This window comes from Gorilla gorilla, chromosome 5 (assembly GCF_029281585.2).
Source record: "Gorilla gorilla gorilla isolate KB3781 chromosome 5, NHGRI_mGorGor1-v2.1_pri, whole genome shotgun sequence".
NCBI lineage: Eukaryota > Metazoa > Chordata > Mammalia > Primates > Hominidae > Gorilla > Gorilla gorilla.
Genome location: NC_073229.2, coordinates 115,269,202 through 115,286,341, shown reverse-complemented (window position 1 = coordinate 115,286,341; position 17,140 = coordinate 115,269,202). Strand labels below are relative to the sequence as shown.

Genomic DNA, 17,140 nt, shown 5'->3' with positions numbered 1-17,140 from the left:
TGCTTAGGCCCAGGAGTTTGAGACAAGCCTGGGGAACATAGGAAGCCCCCATCTCTATAAAAAATAATTTAAAAATTAGCCAGACATGGTGGTGCAAGCCTGTGGTCCCAGCTATTCAGGAAGCTGAGTCAAGAGGATTGCTCGAGCTGTGATCATGTCACTGCACTCCAGCCTGGGTGACAGACCAAGACCTGTCTCAAAAAAATTAAAATAATAAATTAAAAAGTATAATCAAAACAGGCTACCTGAATTAAACACAGGGCAATTATTGCTGTTGTCAGCCATTAACTCCTTCTCAGCCTTAACTTCATTCCCAAATGCATGTGCTTGTGCGTGCGTGCACACACACACACACACACACTCATTCTCTTTCCTTCTCCCCTCACTCTCTCTCCCCATCTCTCTATGTCTCCATCTCTCTCTCTCTGTCTCTCTCTCTTGCACGCACACACACACACACACACACACACAGAGCAGCTTTACCTTCTGAACTCCAGCCAAAATGCTAATATATTGACTAATCAGTAAAGGTAGAACCAACTTAGATATTTTAGTAGACCAATCACTCTCAGAAATAAGAAATGCACCTAGAAATGGAAGCCAAAGCCCAATGTGCATTTTCCTATGGTTCCATATTATGAAGGATGATTTATAATACTTCTCAGGAAACCAGTAATCACAAATTTGTCCATATTTCTCCCTTCAAGTTGGTTCAAGAATAAGTAGAAAATTGACCAGCTTTACTGCAAAGTGTTTGGGAAACAGTCCATTTGGGTCACTGGATGAAGAAATAAAATCTAGAGTTCTTGTTTACCCCGAGAAGCATATGAAATAATGAGAAGCACCTACGTACAAGCAAAGAATATGTTGGGATGCTTAGCAGAAAATGTGGGAAATAGAAATTTTAAAAAGAGACAATTTACAAACTCCAAAGAACCTAAAAAGAAGGGAACATACCTATAAAAACCATAGTACTAGTTAAAACTGAATTCCTGAGAAACAAACCTCAAAGAGAATGAGTTAATTCTTCCTATTTGTTCAGTTCTCTGTTTTGGAAATTAATGTGGATAACTCACAGGCAAAACACTTCCTCTAGAAGGTGATTTTGTTTGCTTGCTTTGTTGTTTTTGCTGTTTTCAGTAGTTAAATAGCGGAATTAGAGTTGCTATTGGGGGAACTAAGCAACCCTATAAAGTTGATCCAGTGCCCAAGATTTTTGTGCCTCCTACAGAAATTTAAAGAATTCCAAAAGAATGCATGAATTCTAGAGAAATCCAAAACAAAACATGAGTCCTGTGTGATTAGCCTTTCCTTTATTGTTTGTGAGGAAGAAAAAAAATAAAAGAAAATTCATGACAGATACACAATTCTTCTTTTACAATGGAACAGCATTTAGCAATACCAACACTCAACATTTATTGAACCCTATCTACATACCAGACACTGTTAAACCCTTTACATGGACAATAATTTGAATCTTTACAACAACTCTGTAAGCAAGACATATTGGTCAGGGTCTACGCAGGAGATAGAAATCACATTGCTTATTTTAACAGAAAGAATTTAGTAAGAAAATTTGCTAACTAGGTATTGAAGAACTGAAAAGATGGAAGAGGAGGTGGTAACAACAGAAAGAAGCTACCCCTCCTAAGTCTAGGGAAACAGATGAAAGTGTTTGCAATAATTAAAATTAAACGCTTATAGGAGGGACCTTGTGGAGTTAAAATTAAGCCTTATGAGGATAGAACAATGTTTGGCTAAAGTGATAGTATACCTGATGAGCTTCCATGAAACTGTTCCTGCCTAATTTGGAAAAACTTAAATATATATATACACATTTTACTTCTAGTTTCTCAGTCTCTCCCTCTAGTTTCCCCTACTGATAGATCCTAGCAGGAAGGCAGACAGCAAAGAGACATGTCCCAGTCCAAACATCCCAAAGCAGGGTGTAGAAGGGAAGGTTTGAGGCCAAAAGACAATAGCTAAATCACAGGGACAGGAGGTGCAATTGGTGCAATTAAATATCCATGTTTGACAGATGAGGAAACCGAGGTCACAGGGGGTAAAGTGTCTTGCACAAGGTCCCATAGAATGTAAGACTGGGAAGCTAAAATTCGAACACAGTCAGTCTGAGTTTAGAGTACCTTCTCTTATCTTTTGAGCTATGTCCATTGTTACCATCTTTTGGAAAGGGGATGCAGCATGTTGTGGTAAAAATCAGAGTCTACAGAAGCCAGTTTTCTGTACAAGTTCAGCCATGAGATGTGAGAATTTCAGTAGGTCATTTCACTTTTTGGACCTCAGTAATACACATCAGTGAAACACGATGATTGAATTAGATAATACTTAAAGTTCCTTTTAGTTTAATACTCACTAAAAATAAAATAAGAACCATAAAAAAAGTGATTCCTGAAGGGTCTACAAGTAATTTGTGGTATGGGTGGTGGTAACTCTAGACTATCATTATTCCACAGAACAACTGCGTTTGGAAATAATTTTCTGCAGTTAACCTTTTTTACTTGTCAATGGTACTGAGATTCTTCTTCCACTGAGTTCAGGAGCACTTACAATGTTTAGCCATAAGATGTACAAGCAGTGGATGGGAATTTTGTATTTTCAAGCGTATTAAATTCTTACCATGTGCTATATTGCTAACGACAGAAAGACATGATTCACTCCTTCAGTTACCTCACAATATGATAAGTCTAGAGTAGCAAACCAATGAACAAATGCTTTTGATATACGTGATATGAAGAGGAAACTATGGATCACTGGGGCATCTGCCAGTTATTTGCCAGCCCAAATCTGAGGGTAGGATGGCTATGTGTCAGAAAAGCCTTTTTAAAGCAGGTGACTTCTGAGTTGCATTAAAAAAAAAAAGAAATGAGTCAAACAAAGATACCTGGAGCAGAATATGATTAGAGTTGGACAGAGGCAGCATAAGGGTGTTCAAAGCAGATTTAGCTTTATTATATCACTTATATTGTTATTATTAGAAAACACATATAGGAAAAGAGAACATAGTATGCTTGGAACCTGCAAATGGCTTAATATTGCTAGAGTAAAATGTCAGGGTAGGGAATGTCAGGCGGTGGGCATCAATAGAAGGAGGTAGATATCTAGGTAGCAGCCAAGTTATAAAAGCTTTATATGTTAAACTGAAAAGTTTAAACTTTCTTCTCTGCAGTGGACATACACCATAGATTACTAGTCAGCAACAAAAAGGTCCACACCACTGAAACAGGCTACAATATGAATTAAGCTCAAAAAATTATGCTAAGTGAATGAGGCCAGAGAATATTCTATGATTCTATTTATATGAAATTTCAAAAAAAGGCATCTATAGACAGAAAGCAGATCAATGCTTGCCTGGGGTTAGGGTTCAGAGTGAGACTAACTGCAAATAGCACTAGAGATGGAAGGTAGACTACTGGCTCTGGCTCGAAAGTCAGATAAATTAGGATGCACAGCATAAAACAAAAGGGTGGGTGGAATCGAGTAGGCCAGTAGCTGGCACGTCTTTATGCAAACCCAGTCTGACTCCCTCAGTGCCTCCAGACCTCAGGCAGGATCCTGCAGGGCAGTGCTGTAGAGGACAGTGTCTTCAAAGCCAGCTTTATACTCTCTGGTGCTTCTGAACATCAGCCAGCTTTGAGAAACACCTACATATAAAGAAGAGCATACCCTTTGGATTCAATTAACCAGTGTTCAATTTCTGGCATGGGCATTTCCTTGTTGCTTTCAAAAAGTTACTTAACCTCTCTGAGCCAGAGTTAATTATTAAAATGGCAGTAATTATCCTACCCAACTCAGGAAGTTGTGAGAAAATGGTAACATAGGCAACTATACACTGTATATTCTTTTAGGTTGTACATTGTTCTTATGCCAGCATTATTATCATAGCCTTTCAAGCCTCAGGTTTCTCAACTGTAAAAGGGTCCCAGTTACATAGAAGTTGCTTTCCAGCTCTAACATTCTATATCACTGTCAGACCATCAGCAAAATAGTAGGCTTCCCAGAATGTTTTATTTGTATGAAGCTCTCACTGAAGTGATTGTCCAAAGAGGCTCGATAGAGCTGCTCATTCATTCCTAAGCCTGTTTAGAGCCTATGTTCAGGTTATGCCATATTTGTGGTCTAGATGTAGATCCAGCCTAGAAACAAGAGTCCAAGAGTGAAATGCATCAGCATGAATACTCCAGGAATTCAGAGAAGATAGAACAGGGTACTCCTGCAACTTGAGCAGCTCAAGTGTAATGTTTTGGACAACATGCCTAGGCATCAGGGTCAAGCACACACATATGTTACCGAAATCTATTCAAGCGAGGGTTATATCTTCTTCAAATAACCCTACTTAATGATTCTCTGACTTTCCCAGCTGTTCTTGCCTTTGTTAACTAGCTACATTAACACAAGTCACTTTGCAGCCTACACCAGGAAGGTGGAAGGGGAAGAGTTTGAACAGACCTGATTAATTCTTTACTTAATCATGCACTATCTTTCCAACTGACCTTTTCCTATTCTCACTATTACAATTCCTTTTAAGAAGGAGCATACTCTATGGAACGATTAGCATTCTTCTTTGTCTTTATATATTTAAGCGACTCCTTTATAAATACTCTTTAAGAAAAATGTTCCTCCTCATCTTTTGGTGTACTGAAGATGAGAAAATGGATTAAGTTTCTGAACACAGGGCAGTCCCAGCACAAATTACAGCTGCTCAAACTATTTTCTGTTCCCTGACATACACACAGAGCTTCTGCAGCATATCTTGAGTCTTCAAGGGGATGCCAGGCCAGTTCTGAGGCAACCATTATTCTCTGATGAAAAGCTCCTGTGACCTCCACCTCGGCATTAGAAAACTTATCTATTTCTCACTTTATTCTTCAAAAGAATGAGCTAGCTTTGGAACCTAGCAGGTAAGAAGTTAAAATGCATTCTATTAAAAAAATATTTTTTGTGGCAGAAATTCCCACTTTTCCTTTTGAACTGACCCACCTTGATGGAATGAGAGCACATTCCAGGCACAGATTTGAAGCCCAGCCATTTAAATACAGGAGAAAATTAAGAAATGTGGGAAGCATGGCCTTGGAGGTGTAAGTCTAAAGCAAATCTGCATAAGTGCTGCATAATTGATAATGAACCACTTACTGGTCTTGCAAAAAGCGCTAATGAAATGGCTACTTTCTGCTGCACGGACTATTCAGCTATTGTTAAGATGTGAGCAATTTAACTTTTAAACTTTACTCACCAATAGCACCTAATTATTTTTTGGAGTTGGTAAAACCACACTTGCACTGCCAGGGGCTTGCCTATGCAAAATGATGAGGTTGGCACTTAGTCTCTGGGAGTTCCAGTAGCTGCTTTGTATGGCCGGCTTTTAGGAGTTTTTTGTTTTTGCTTTTGTGGTTTGTTTGTTTTTAAATTACTCTCCATTCCTCTTCATGCACCCAGATCTTCGTGTTCCTTCTATCTTCATGAAAATCGACTTTAACAAAAAACCTGACAAATTTAATTTTACTAAGATGCTTATAATTGCTAACAGCTTCAAAGTCTTATCCTTCAAGGGCATTCGTGTTTTAACAAGATTTTGAATCTTAGGCTACAGAGATACAGTAGTTGTTAAAGAGAGTAAATATCAGAAACACCTAATGAGCCATTTCAGTGCATACGTTCAGCCTCCTACTTCAAGATGCTGATTTCAGAAGTTCGACGTGGAATCTCTCTCTCTCTCCCTCTCTCTCTCTCTCCCTCTGTGTGTGTGTGTGTGTGTGTGTACATGCATGTATGTTTGTGTGTTGTGTATGCTTGCATGCATGTGTGCAGACAGTCACAGAGCTCCAAAAGTGATTCAGATGTAATCCCTCAGTGGTAAATCACAGGCTAAAGGAAAGGAGATCTAATGGTAAACTTTCAATCATTAATCAGTGGTTGAGGTAGCTTTGGTTGGGCAATTGATGGTGCCTTGACATCAGACTGATTATAGGACCACCTCTTCTATCTGCATGTTAGACTAACATGCTAGACAAAAGAATAGACAATAGATTGAAGATAGACAGACACACTCCCGGTTATTATTTTTCCAAATGATTCATGGCACATGCATTAGAATCTTTCAGTGTATTTTTTTTTAATTGCAGGTGCAAGAGCTTCAGCTGAGACCTTGATTTAGAATATTTGAAAGTAGAGTCAAAAAATCTAGGTTAGTAAGGTTCCCAGACAACTTTTAGGCAATCAAAATTGAAAATCCTCTAAACAAGGCATTAACGGTTTTCTCAACAATTATTTTCTTATAATGATGATAGAGAAAATAATAGCATGTGCAATGGCACAAAAATAAATGAAAAAGTATCTTGATATCATCCAAAGATAACCTATCAACATTTTGTGTATATTTCCTTCCAGTTTTTTTCTATTAAGTATACACAATTTTATATCTTTCATCACGTTAAAAGTCTTTTTGATGGCTTTTATCACATCATTAGATAGCTTGAAATGGCTATGTACTCTTCTATTACATGAATGTATTTCACTAAATTAGTCCCCATTTTGGACATTTAAGTTGATTCCCAATTTTTGCTATTATAAATAATATTGTAATGGATGTCTTTATATATACATCTTTGTTTTACCTTAAATCCTAAGAGGAGAATTACTGAATGAGAGGTTCACTAAGTGTTGAACGTTTATCCTTGGGTTAAAGCAGTGTATGATCTGCTCTTCATGGTCGAGGTACAGCAATAGTTAAGTATCAGTGATTGCAATGGAAATGAAGATCTTCTGGAAGGTTAAACAATGGCTTTTTAACTTCAAACAACCTATCATGGCCTTAATTATGGTCCTGCCAGGCCTGCAGCCCAAGAGAATGCCTTAGCATAGTCAGCTGTTACTGGAAAGGAGTCCCGATCCTGACCCCAAGAGAGTGTTCTTGGATTTTGCACAAGAAAGAATTCAAGGAGAGTCCATAGAGTAAAGTGAAAGCAAAGGAAAGTATTAGGAAAGTAAAGGAATAAAAGAATGGCTACTGCACAGGCAAAGCAGCAGCCTGAGCTTCTAGTTGGCCATTTTTATGGTTATTTCTTGATTATATGCTAAACAAGGGGTGGATTATTCATGAGTTTTCTGGGAAAGGGATGGGCAATTCCTGAAACTGAGGGTTCTTCCCCTTTTTAGACGATATAGTGTAACTTCCGGACATGGCCGTGGCATTTGTAAACTGTCATGACACTGGTGGGAGTGTCTTTCAGCATACTAGTGCATTATAATTAGCATATAATGAGCAGAGAGGATGATCAGAGGTCACTTTTGTTGTTACCTTGGTTTTGGTGGGTTTTGGCCAGCTTCTTTACTGCAACCTGTTTTACTGGCAAGGTCTTTATTGTGTGCTGACCTTCAATCTCATCCTGTGACTAAGAGTGCCTTAACCTCCTAGGGATGCAACCTAGTAGGTTTTAGCCTTATTTCACCCAGCCCCTAATCAAGATGGAGTCGCTCTGGTTCAAATGCCTCTGACACAAGTGTTCTGGTTTGCCTGGGGCTGGGAGGCTTCTTGCGATGCAGAATTTCAGTGATAGAAGCAGAAAGTCTTGGGAAAACTGGGATGGTTCATCACCCTTGCCAAAATCTAACTTTAAGTTTGTAAAATATCTGCAGGAATTCACCGGGACATGAGTATAATATTATATAATACAATCATAATAGTCATCATTATGGTTTTCTTCAACATTTTCTCTATTAAAAGCCAGAAGGGATTTGGGTATAATTACATTTTATAAAATCTAGAACTACAAAGGTGAGTTGAAAGAATTGAGGTAGGAGCCTAGTATTACCAGTAGAGGCAGCAACACCATTTGCCTTATCTTCAAGCCTACCATGAATCTGCACTGCAGTAACAATGGCTTCTGAAAAGTCAGCCTTCCTTTGCTTGGCTGCATCTTGTGAGGTATAACACTGGGAAGAGTTTGCAAACTCACCTCTTCTCCCTATGGCCTGCTGGCTTTTCAACACATTTAGAAGCTAGTTCTTCAATTCTCATCTTTTCTTTATATTATTAAACATTTATTAATGCCAGGCAATGATGTAGGGATCTAACTTAAAAAGAATTAACTAGCAGGGGGATGGAATTACCTCAGAGATTCTATCTACTTCCCCTAATGCACAGTGTCAAATGAAGAATGAGAAGGTTCATAAATTTGGAGAGTTTTATTTCTCATAAAAGGTTGCAGCCTGCAGGTAACCTTTCTGACAGGTTAGGAAGCTTAACTCCAGGCAAAAACTGAAAACATACACTTTGAGAGGGGTGCAAAGGGAACAGGAATTGATGCTGAATGGGGTGGGTGAGTATGCATATTAATATATAGAAGGAGTCATGAATATTTGTAAAAGGAGAAACATGCCTATATGCAATTGTGCTTCATCTTCCCCATGGAACTGAAGGTGAAGTTTTCAGCCCTCTGACATCATGACTGAGGACATGAAGGCACTCAGTGCACATCCTCCATCTACTGGCCAGAACCGCTGCATGCTCAGTAGTCTCTTATCCGAAAGGAATGCTGGTCACTTGTGGGAAACTGCAAAAGGAAGGGGCAGCCTCAGGTGGTTGGTTGATATCAGGAGTGGAAAGAGTCTTTCAAAAGGGCTGGTTTCTGTTAGAGAAGAAAGCCTAATGGCACTTAGCAAAGAAGGGGATGTAGCAAGGCATGCTTGATCTTGCATCCCATCATGGCCAGTAACTCAGTTTCCATGGTTTCTCTGTGGTTCTCTTGGCCAGGATGATGGTCCGTTCTGTCAGCTGGGGGCCTTGGGATTTTCTTTTTCTCAACTGTGCAATGCTTTTGTTTCGGCTAAGTGTGATGGTCAGAAAGGGGTAAATGCTCTCTTCCATTCTGCCTAAAGTTCCAATACATTAAGGAAAACATCGCTTTTAGAGTCAATAATGCCCAGAATCTCAAAAACCAAATAACATACTACCAATCTTTACCCCTGCCTTTATCTTCATGTTTCATGACTATTAAGAAAAGACACAGTTGGGCCAGTGTATTTGCTGTTACAATGATATAAATTTGTAATTGTGGAGAGAATACAAAGTATGTAGTCTATTCTAATTACCTTGAATTTCCTTAGAAATGGATCTGTCTATAACTTTCTTGCATTTAATTCTTTGTAGAAAATGTGCACATTTAGAAAATCTTTAAATAGTATAGAATGAAACCCAGTTTAGATTATTGTCTTATTATATCTCATTCTTCAGTTGAAGAAATGTGAAAATTTGGCTTTGAAATTTAATTCATTCACTTAAATATTAATTGTTCGCCACCTATATGGGTCTTGGGATAGAAAAATGAATAAAAACATCTATCTTTCAAAGAGCTTACAATCTGTTTGGGGGAGGTGTGTAAATTAATAAATAATGATAAGCACTTTAAAGAAAAATAAATCAGGGCAAGGGACTAGTACTTGAGGCACCACAACAGGGAAAAGCTTCCCGAGGTGTGATACTTAAGCCAAGCTGAGTGATGTGATGGCATAAACCACGCAAATATCTGCTCAAAAACCAAGGGCACAGTAAGTGAGAAGGCCCTAAGGAGGGAAAGAACTGTAGTTAGAGTGGAGTTAGTGTTAAAACCTCTATATAAGGGAAGGAGAATATATCACCTAATTCATATTGTACAAAAAAGCATTCCTAGTCCCTTTGGGAATTGGGGTAGCAGTGGGGTAAGTGAAATTTATATAAATACCCACACGCCCTTCTTGGCAGCTGAAGATACCATTACTTATGATAGTGTTAGTTATATGAACAAATCTGACCACAAATGCTATTTGCACCAGGGTACTTTGAGTTTCTTATACTTCTATTTCACTAACTTTCTCACCCACCTATTTATTTGTGTACTATTTGCAAAGTACAGTGCTCTGGATTGCATGATGTTACCAAAAACTAGATTGTATGGTTCTTCTTCTTCAGATGTCCAATATTGCTCACAACAAAATACTCCCACCATAATTACCACATGCAAGCCCAATTTTTTGTCTGTTTTTGTCATTCATTACTCTTTCATGCCTTAGATTCTCTTGAATGCCATCTATTTTTGGCAGACATAGAGCTCTGGAAAGTTGAATTTCAGCCAAGATTCTTTAGGTCTAACATGTCGGAAAATATTTTCATTCTACCCTTACAATTGAGTAATATTGCCAGGTATATTTGTTATCTATTGTATGGTAATACAATATTACCATAAAGGTATCAGCTTAAAATAATTTAGTTTCTGTGGGTCATGAGTCTGCAATCAAAGCAGTAATCAAAATGTCTTCTAAGGTTTCAGTCTTCTCTGAGGCTCAACTGGGGAAGTATTGACTTCTGAGCTCACACAGGTTATTGGAAGCATTCAGTTCCTTACAGTTTTAGGACTGAGGACTTCAATTTCTTCTGGCATTTTGTGTTTTCATTTTTATGTATATGCACTATTTCATGCCCACCCTACCCTACTTGAGAAGCTCCTAGGGTCTTCTTTTTGGCCCTGATATTCTAAAGTTCTGATATTTCTAGATGTGGGTTTTGATTTATTTATTTCTTATTCATTGTGGTGGGCATTTGGTAGGCTCTTTCAATCCAGACTACATGTCGTTTTCCTCCAGAGTATATTCATGTTTTCTTTCTTTGATAGTTTCCATGAATCTTTTACTGTTCTCTAATTGTCCTTCTTGTTTTGTGGATGAATTGTTTTTTCTTTGAGATTAACAGTAGTTTTAAAGTTTTTTTATACTCTCTATTTTATCTGTTTTCTTTCTTTTTTCTGTGCTCGATTCTTTTTTATTCATTTTGATCTCCAAGTTTTATGTTGGAGGACTTCCTCAAATGTGGTTCTTGGCTATCTGTTCATAATCACAAACAACACACTAAAAATCTGACTGGAAGTTCTGTGTTAACAGGTAGAGCATGTTGACTTTAGAATTTGGGTTGGGCTCATTGGCGGGTTACTCCATTATACCTGGTGTCACTGAATCCAGAAAATCAACATGAGGGGATGGGGATCAGAGAGTCTAACTGCTTTGTGAACAACTTACAGCCAATCCGTCTGCCCTGAAGTAGCCCCATGCACTTTTCAGACGACTTGGGGTCTGCAAGTCCTCAGCTTTTTTGAAGATCTGCAGAGTTCTTTACCTTGCTTCTTATTCTCACCACTCTGTAGGCAATTATGTTTCAGCTTCTGCTAAAGCAGTTGTCACTTCTCCATTTATTTTTCATCTTCCAAAATTGTGTTTTCTCTCTTGTCTACTGTTTCTTCTCCATTTGTTTGCCCTTGTGGGCTGGTATCTTTGTTTGTTCGTTTGTTTGTTTGTTTTAGTCCTTGTCCCTTGAGAAATGAGACAGAGATAAATGCATATGTTCACTTGCCATGTTTATGTATAAATCACCCCAGACAACTATCAAAATAATCCATTGACTCATGAGAGTAGTGAGATTCTCATTACCTGATAGACGCTATCAGAGAAAGAGAATGCTTTTCAGGAAAGTGATGTAAGGGAATTATTGTCTCACTTGAGAAACTGTAGTTAGAGAACTTCTCAGTATATCTGAACCTTCAATATGATACTCTCTTTGAAAATTGTGTAATCCTGAAGGTACAATGTAATACTCATATTTATGTTTTAAAACACCGGTATATAAAGAATTTACTAAAACTCTGCCTCTGATACCTTATTTGTCACTGGGATCTGAATAATGCTCAGATTATTATAACGCTCTATGGTTCTGAGTACTGAACAAATTGTCATCTTATATGCTGAAATTTGAGACATATTGTGGCCATATATTGTAGGATTTACCATATTGTCTATTTCTGCTCTAAGATTTCGTACTTAAAGCAACATGGTCTACTTGTGCTTGCTAAATAAATTATTAACCCCTGCATATCATAGATTAAACTGTATTGTTTAGTAGTAGTGGTAGATGGTTGCCAGGAAATAATAACCTGAGTTTAATATGTGCAGTTTAATATTTGCAAAAAAATCCACCTATATTACAGTTGGTGAAAAAAACATGAATAATGGCCTTCAAAGCTGTCCAAATCTTAATCCCCAGAACCTGGAAATATATTATCTGATATGATAAAAGATAATTCAAGTTTTAGTTGCATTTCAGGTTACCAGTCAGCTGACTTTAAAATAAGATTATCCTGGAAAACCTGAGTGGATCCAACGTAATTGCAAAGGTCTTTAAATAGAAGAGGTAGAAGAGCTAGAACCAGAGAGATGGCATTGTGAGAAAGACTTGACTGACCATTGCTAGCTTTGAAGATGGAAGGCTAGCCATGAGCCAAGGAATAAAGACAGCTTCTAGAAGCTAAAAATGGCAAAAAAATGAAATCCCCCAGAGCTCCAGATAGGAACACAGCCTGCTGATACCTTGATTTAGCCAAAGCAGACCCATCTCAGCATTCTGACCCCCAGAACTGGCAGGTAATAAATTTTTATTGTTTTAAACCACTAAGTTTGTGACAATTTGGTACACAACTGTAGAAAACTAATGGACATGGTTAATGGGCAGGATGTTTCAATATAAATCACATGGGGACACAAGGAAGGAGAACTACTATTCTTTAACAATCACACAACAGCACTGTCAATTCTACTTTTTCCACTTCAGGGCTTTGCTGACTGTTTTGCTTCTCTGAGTCCCTCAGCATCTGTTGCTTTAGTGTTTGCTGATCACTTCTCTATATGTCTCATGTCTATACTCACTGAGAAAGAGCATCCCATTGGGTTGATGAGACACCATCCCAGCTTATGGCACTATAATTGGACGGAAATCTATACGCAGATCCCTCATGGACCACTGGGCAATCTGTAGATGGCTTCTCCTGGGTCAGGTCAGCCCTTGTTCAATTAGCTAGGACTATGATAGCAGAATTGCATGATTAAAAGCCTATGTAAAAGGAAAAAAAAGTGATATTATTGGCCAGCATTTCCCATGCTGTCCCATATAAGTACTCAAACTTCCAGAGACTAGAATAGAACTTCATGCCACATGTCCATATCTAACTGCAAACAAAGCCAGGAAATATAAATTTTCTTTTTGCCCCAAATCAGACGAAAGTGTTATTTTCCGAACCAGAAATGTTCTCTACACTGACTGGGCAAGCTACTTCATTTCTTATAGCCCCAGCTTTGTCATTTGTAATAGTTCTTACCCCACAGGGTCACCATGAGGCATTTATTATTATTTCAAGGTGAATTTACTCATATCATTAGGACAGAATCTGAATTTTGTATAGAAAAACAATAGAATTTTAATGTCTATAAGTGCCACTGCTCTGGTTATATAGTGTGGATTCTGTTCTGGCTTTTACTACCCTGTCGCTAATAAGCCACTTATCAAACCAGAAGTCATTTGTTAGTTCATTTCTATTTTTCAAAGAAGTGAACCATTCTCTCCTTAGAGATTCTATACTCCACGTTGTTTACAAAAATACTTACAGAACGGTCCTAAAGGACTTCAAATACACCTGTTAAAATAATATCATTTTTTCCTATACAGCTGAAAATAACAATCTTGAATCAAGGCATGGAAAATTTATGTTTTGCATACATGCTCATTTAAATGAAATTTTGTAGTAGAATTCACAAAGTTTCTAGGTTCAAAGGATCCGATTTGTCATTTCATCCTGTAATTTTTTTAAGACTGCCCCCATTTCTCTTTACAGTATTTCTGCTGAGTTTAAGGCTGAACACAACCACTTCCTAAGGGCACAGTTATTCTTGGACAATTCTGACTGCAGAAATGTATCTCCTTATGCTGAGCCCAAAACTCTGTAACCTGGTTACGTCTATGTTAGATCAAGTTGTACCCATTTTGGCACATGTAATTACTCTCCTAAATGCCATTCTCTCAAATATTTAAAGGCCATAGTAGTTTTTAATTAATTATCTCATATCCAGGTTAAACATCTCTAATTCCTTCCATATTTCCCAAATTAGAAAGTTTTGAATGCCCCTTCAGCATCATGTTACTTTTCATGAACTTACTCCTATTTGACATAGTCTCTTAACGTCCATTCCCCAGGACAGGGATAACAGATATAACTAGCACAGAGTATTTCCATGCATCCCCTCTGAGTTAATACTATGCTTTGAATCCTGCTGGGTGAGACCGCATTAACATTTTACTTAATCAGTCACATGAAGTAATGCTAGCAGATGCTCTATGACTCCGCTCCGTGATTTTATCTAGGAAAAGCTCAAAAGGGCAAACACTTAGAAAAAAGCAAGAAAATGCAATAAGTCTATAATTTGAGAATTGTGTCAATAATACTCTATCTCAAAATGGCATAGACCTGGAAAAAACAATCTAAAAAGAATATACCCGCAATTTAATTAACAAATTTAGGAAATAATGGGTATTACATTTACTTATTGAAAATTCACAAGGTTTACTGTATATTAAATTCATTGAGCAAAGCTGTTTAACTCAAACTCATTTAACAATGAGAACCTTTAGAAGCATTTAATACCAATTAATATCTCCAAAATAGCGTTTTCAGAGAAAATCCTGCACAGCACTAGTGAACTCAATATTTGCACAAAATAGTGTGGGTAGATCTTCTGAACTTTCCACCTGTCCATTTATCAACACTATTTATTTATTATCATACTACCCAAGCAGATATGTGTCCATAGAGCTCTAAAAATAGTTGAATCCAGACTTCCTTACTTAACACGACATTTTATATAGCACAGCTCAGAAACTGTACCAAGCTTTTATACACCTTATTTAGTATTTTCTTCCTTACTGATTTACAAAAGAAAATCAATATTTTCTGACCTAAATTGCCTTTACATATTTATGTTAGATTATCATTGTATGTTGTATTGTGTGGGCATTCAAATGAATGTATGAAAATCGTGATTTTATAACTTCATTTTAAAAGCTGATTCTCTTAATATTTTCTGACAGAGGAAGAAAAAACAGATAGTGATGGCAAATTTTGTTTCAAATAGGTGAACTTGAATTGCTTTTAAATCAAACATATCACAATAGAGAAAGACTAAATTCACAGAATCCTGGAAGATTTCACATATATACTAGATGGAAACCCACTCCCTACACTCCTAGATTTGAAAGTTTCTTATATTCCCATCACATTTCTTTCACATGTTGAAATTATGTGTTTCCTTCCCTGTCAAATCTGGAGAGCCACAACCAATCTACGCACACAATATCTCTGTTTATTTATGATACTGAACAAGCTAAAATGAAAAACACTGCTGCTTTTATGCTGTGAATGGCTGATCTTTGATCTTTACCCCTGAAGAGAGTCCTTCAGCAAATTCTTCTGAAGGTATTTTCATGACCTGCTGAGCTCCCACACCATTTCTATTTTAAAATGCTTTGCTAAACCCCTTCATTTTTAATAAAATATAACTGTTTCCACTTTGGACCACTGAAGGGCCAAGAGTTCTTCCCAGTTCTTCCTGTTCTCACATCTGATTTCACACAAAAGTAAGACAAGTTAAATGTAAGACAGCAGTAAAAATCTATGGTACTCAGAGGAATAATGCCTCAGGCAAATTAAACTTAGAGGACAGTGCTGGACATATGGTGTTTGCTAATCAGAACTGTTTGGGTCAAGTAATCGGGTTGTGAATGTGATGGATAGAATCTACATTTGTTAAGGGAGGAGCCTCATTCCTCTAGCTCTTGTATCTCCATCACCTTCTCTCTAGTCTTAAGCAGAACAGGTACCTGGTAAATGTTTGTGGAACTGAATTGCCTTTGTCATGAAAGTAATTACAGTGCTGAATGACAGAAACGTGCCAAGGATATGACTGAGGAATGTCAGGGATGCCTTCAGTTGGAAACCACAAAAGACACTGGATTTTATTTTTAATAATAGTTACATCATCATATTAAAAATAGATGTACTACTTATTCAACAGCATTTTAAAAGTGTTTTATTGAGATTTCTAAAAATGTTTTACCCAAGTTTATATTTAATCATCACAAGTACTCTGAAAGGTAAGTAGTATCGTTTGCGTTATCAAATGAAGATAGTGAAATGAAGACAGGTTAACTGTCTTGCCCAGGGATCATTCCTAGGGTCAGGGAGCAGGATTAAGCAGAGCTCCAACCAACTCCCAAACTGAGAACCTTTCCACAGCCCTGTGCTAATTCATTGCCTTCCTGTGGCATCACATGGCATTTCACTTATCAGGAATTCAAGCTATTTCCAAAAGGGCAGCATTTTCCAATCTCCATGCTCCAAATCTCTCCATCTAACTGTACAAATAGATGAATTAAAAATACTGGGCTAGCTGAATTACTATCGTAGAGACCTTCAACCATTTTCTCACCAAGTAAGAAACAAAGTGGATGGACTGTCTTCGAAATTAGGAAGTAGGCAATTTCTTTTTATCTTTGTAGGATTTACCATGCTGTCTATTTCTGCTCTAAGATTTCATACTTCAAGCACTATGGTCTACCTGTGCTTACTAAATAGATTAACTGTTAAACCCTGCATATCATAGACTAAACCTTATTGTTAAGTATTAGTGGTAGATGGTTGCCACTTTCTTTTTACCTTTGTGTAAATACAAATCTTTTGCCTTCCTCAAGGTATAGGTATTAGTTAGAGATATAGAATTCCTTCCTTCAGTCTGGCCATGTTTATTAAGATACTGAGATGCTTTTCTTTCCTAAGTAAACTATTTTATTTTATATATCAACTCCATAATCAGTTCCATTTAATGCCTCTATGATTCTGTAAGAGCAGCAACAAAAAAGCAAGCTATTTATTTGTAAACATATATGTATTTTATTCTAAAAGTAATCACCATATTTACATATTCATTAAAATTGCCATTCTCCATGAAATGGGGACAGTAGCTAATGGCATAATTTTAACTTTGTGGATGACCAGTTTTGCATAAACAAAATGAAATCATTAACATTGCATCTATATAGCAAATCTAAGGAAGAAAAATAAAGCACAATGATATTTCCTTTAAAGGTTTCTTTAAGAAAACAAACTAATGAGTAATGCCAAAAGTAAATGTCCCAAAAATGTAAATTAAAGCAAATATTCAAATTCAAATTCTCAAAAAATTTAGAGCTGGTTCTTAGGGAGAAAAAAGAAAATAAGCA

At 37.2% G+C, this 17,140-nt stretch overlaps 1 long non-coding RNA gene across 1 annotated transcript; it reads right to left on the bottom strand.

Moving 5' to 3' along the window:
* Positions 1-8,187: 8,187 nt before the first annotated feature.
* Positions 8,188-16,779, bottom strand: LOC129534050 (uncharacterized). The gene is made up of 2 exons (XR_008680461.1): positions 12,742-16,779; positions 8,188-11,354 (listed from the first exon to the last, which is right to left on the bottom strand). It is a non-coding gene; the product is annotated as an uncharacterized lncRNA (long non-coding RNA).
* Between the last annotated feature and the right edge of the window lie 361 nt (positions 16,780-17,140).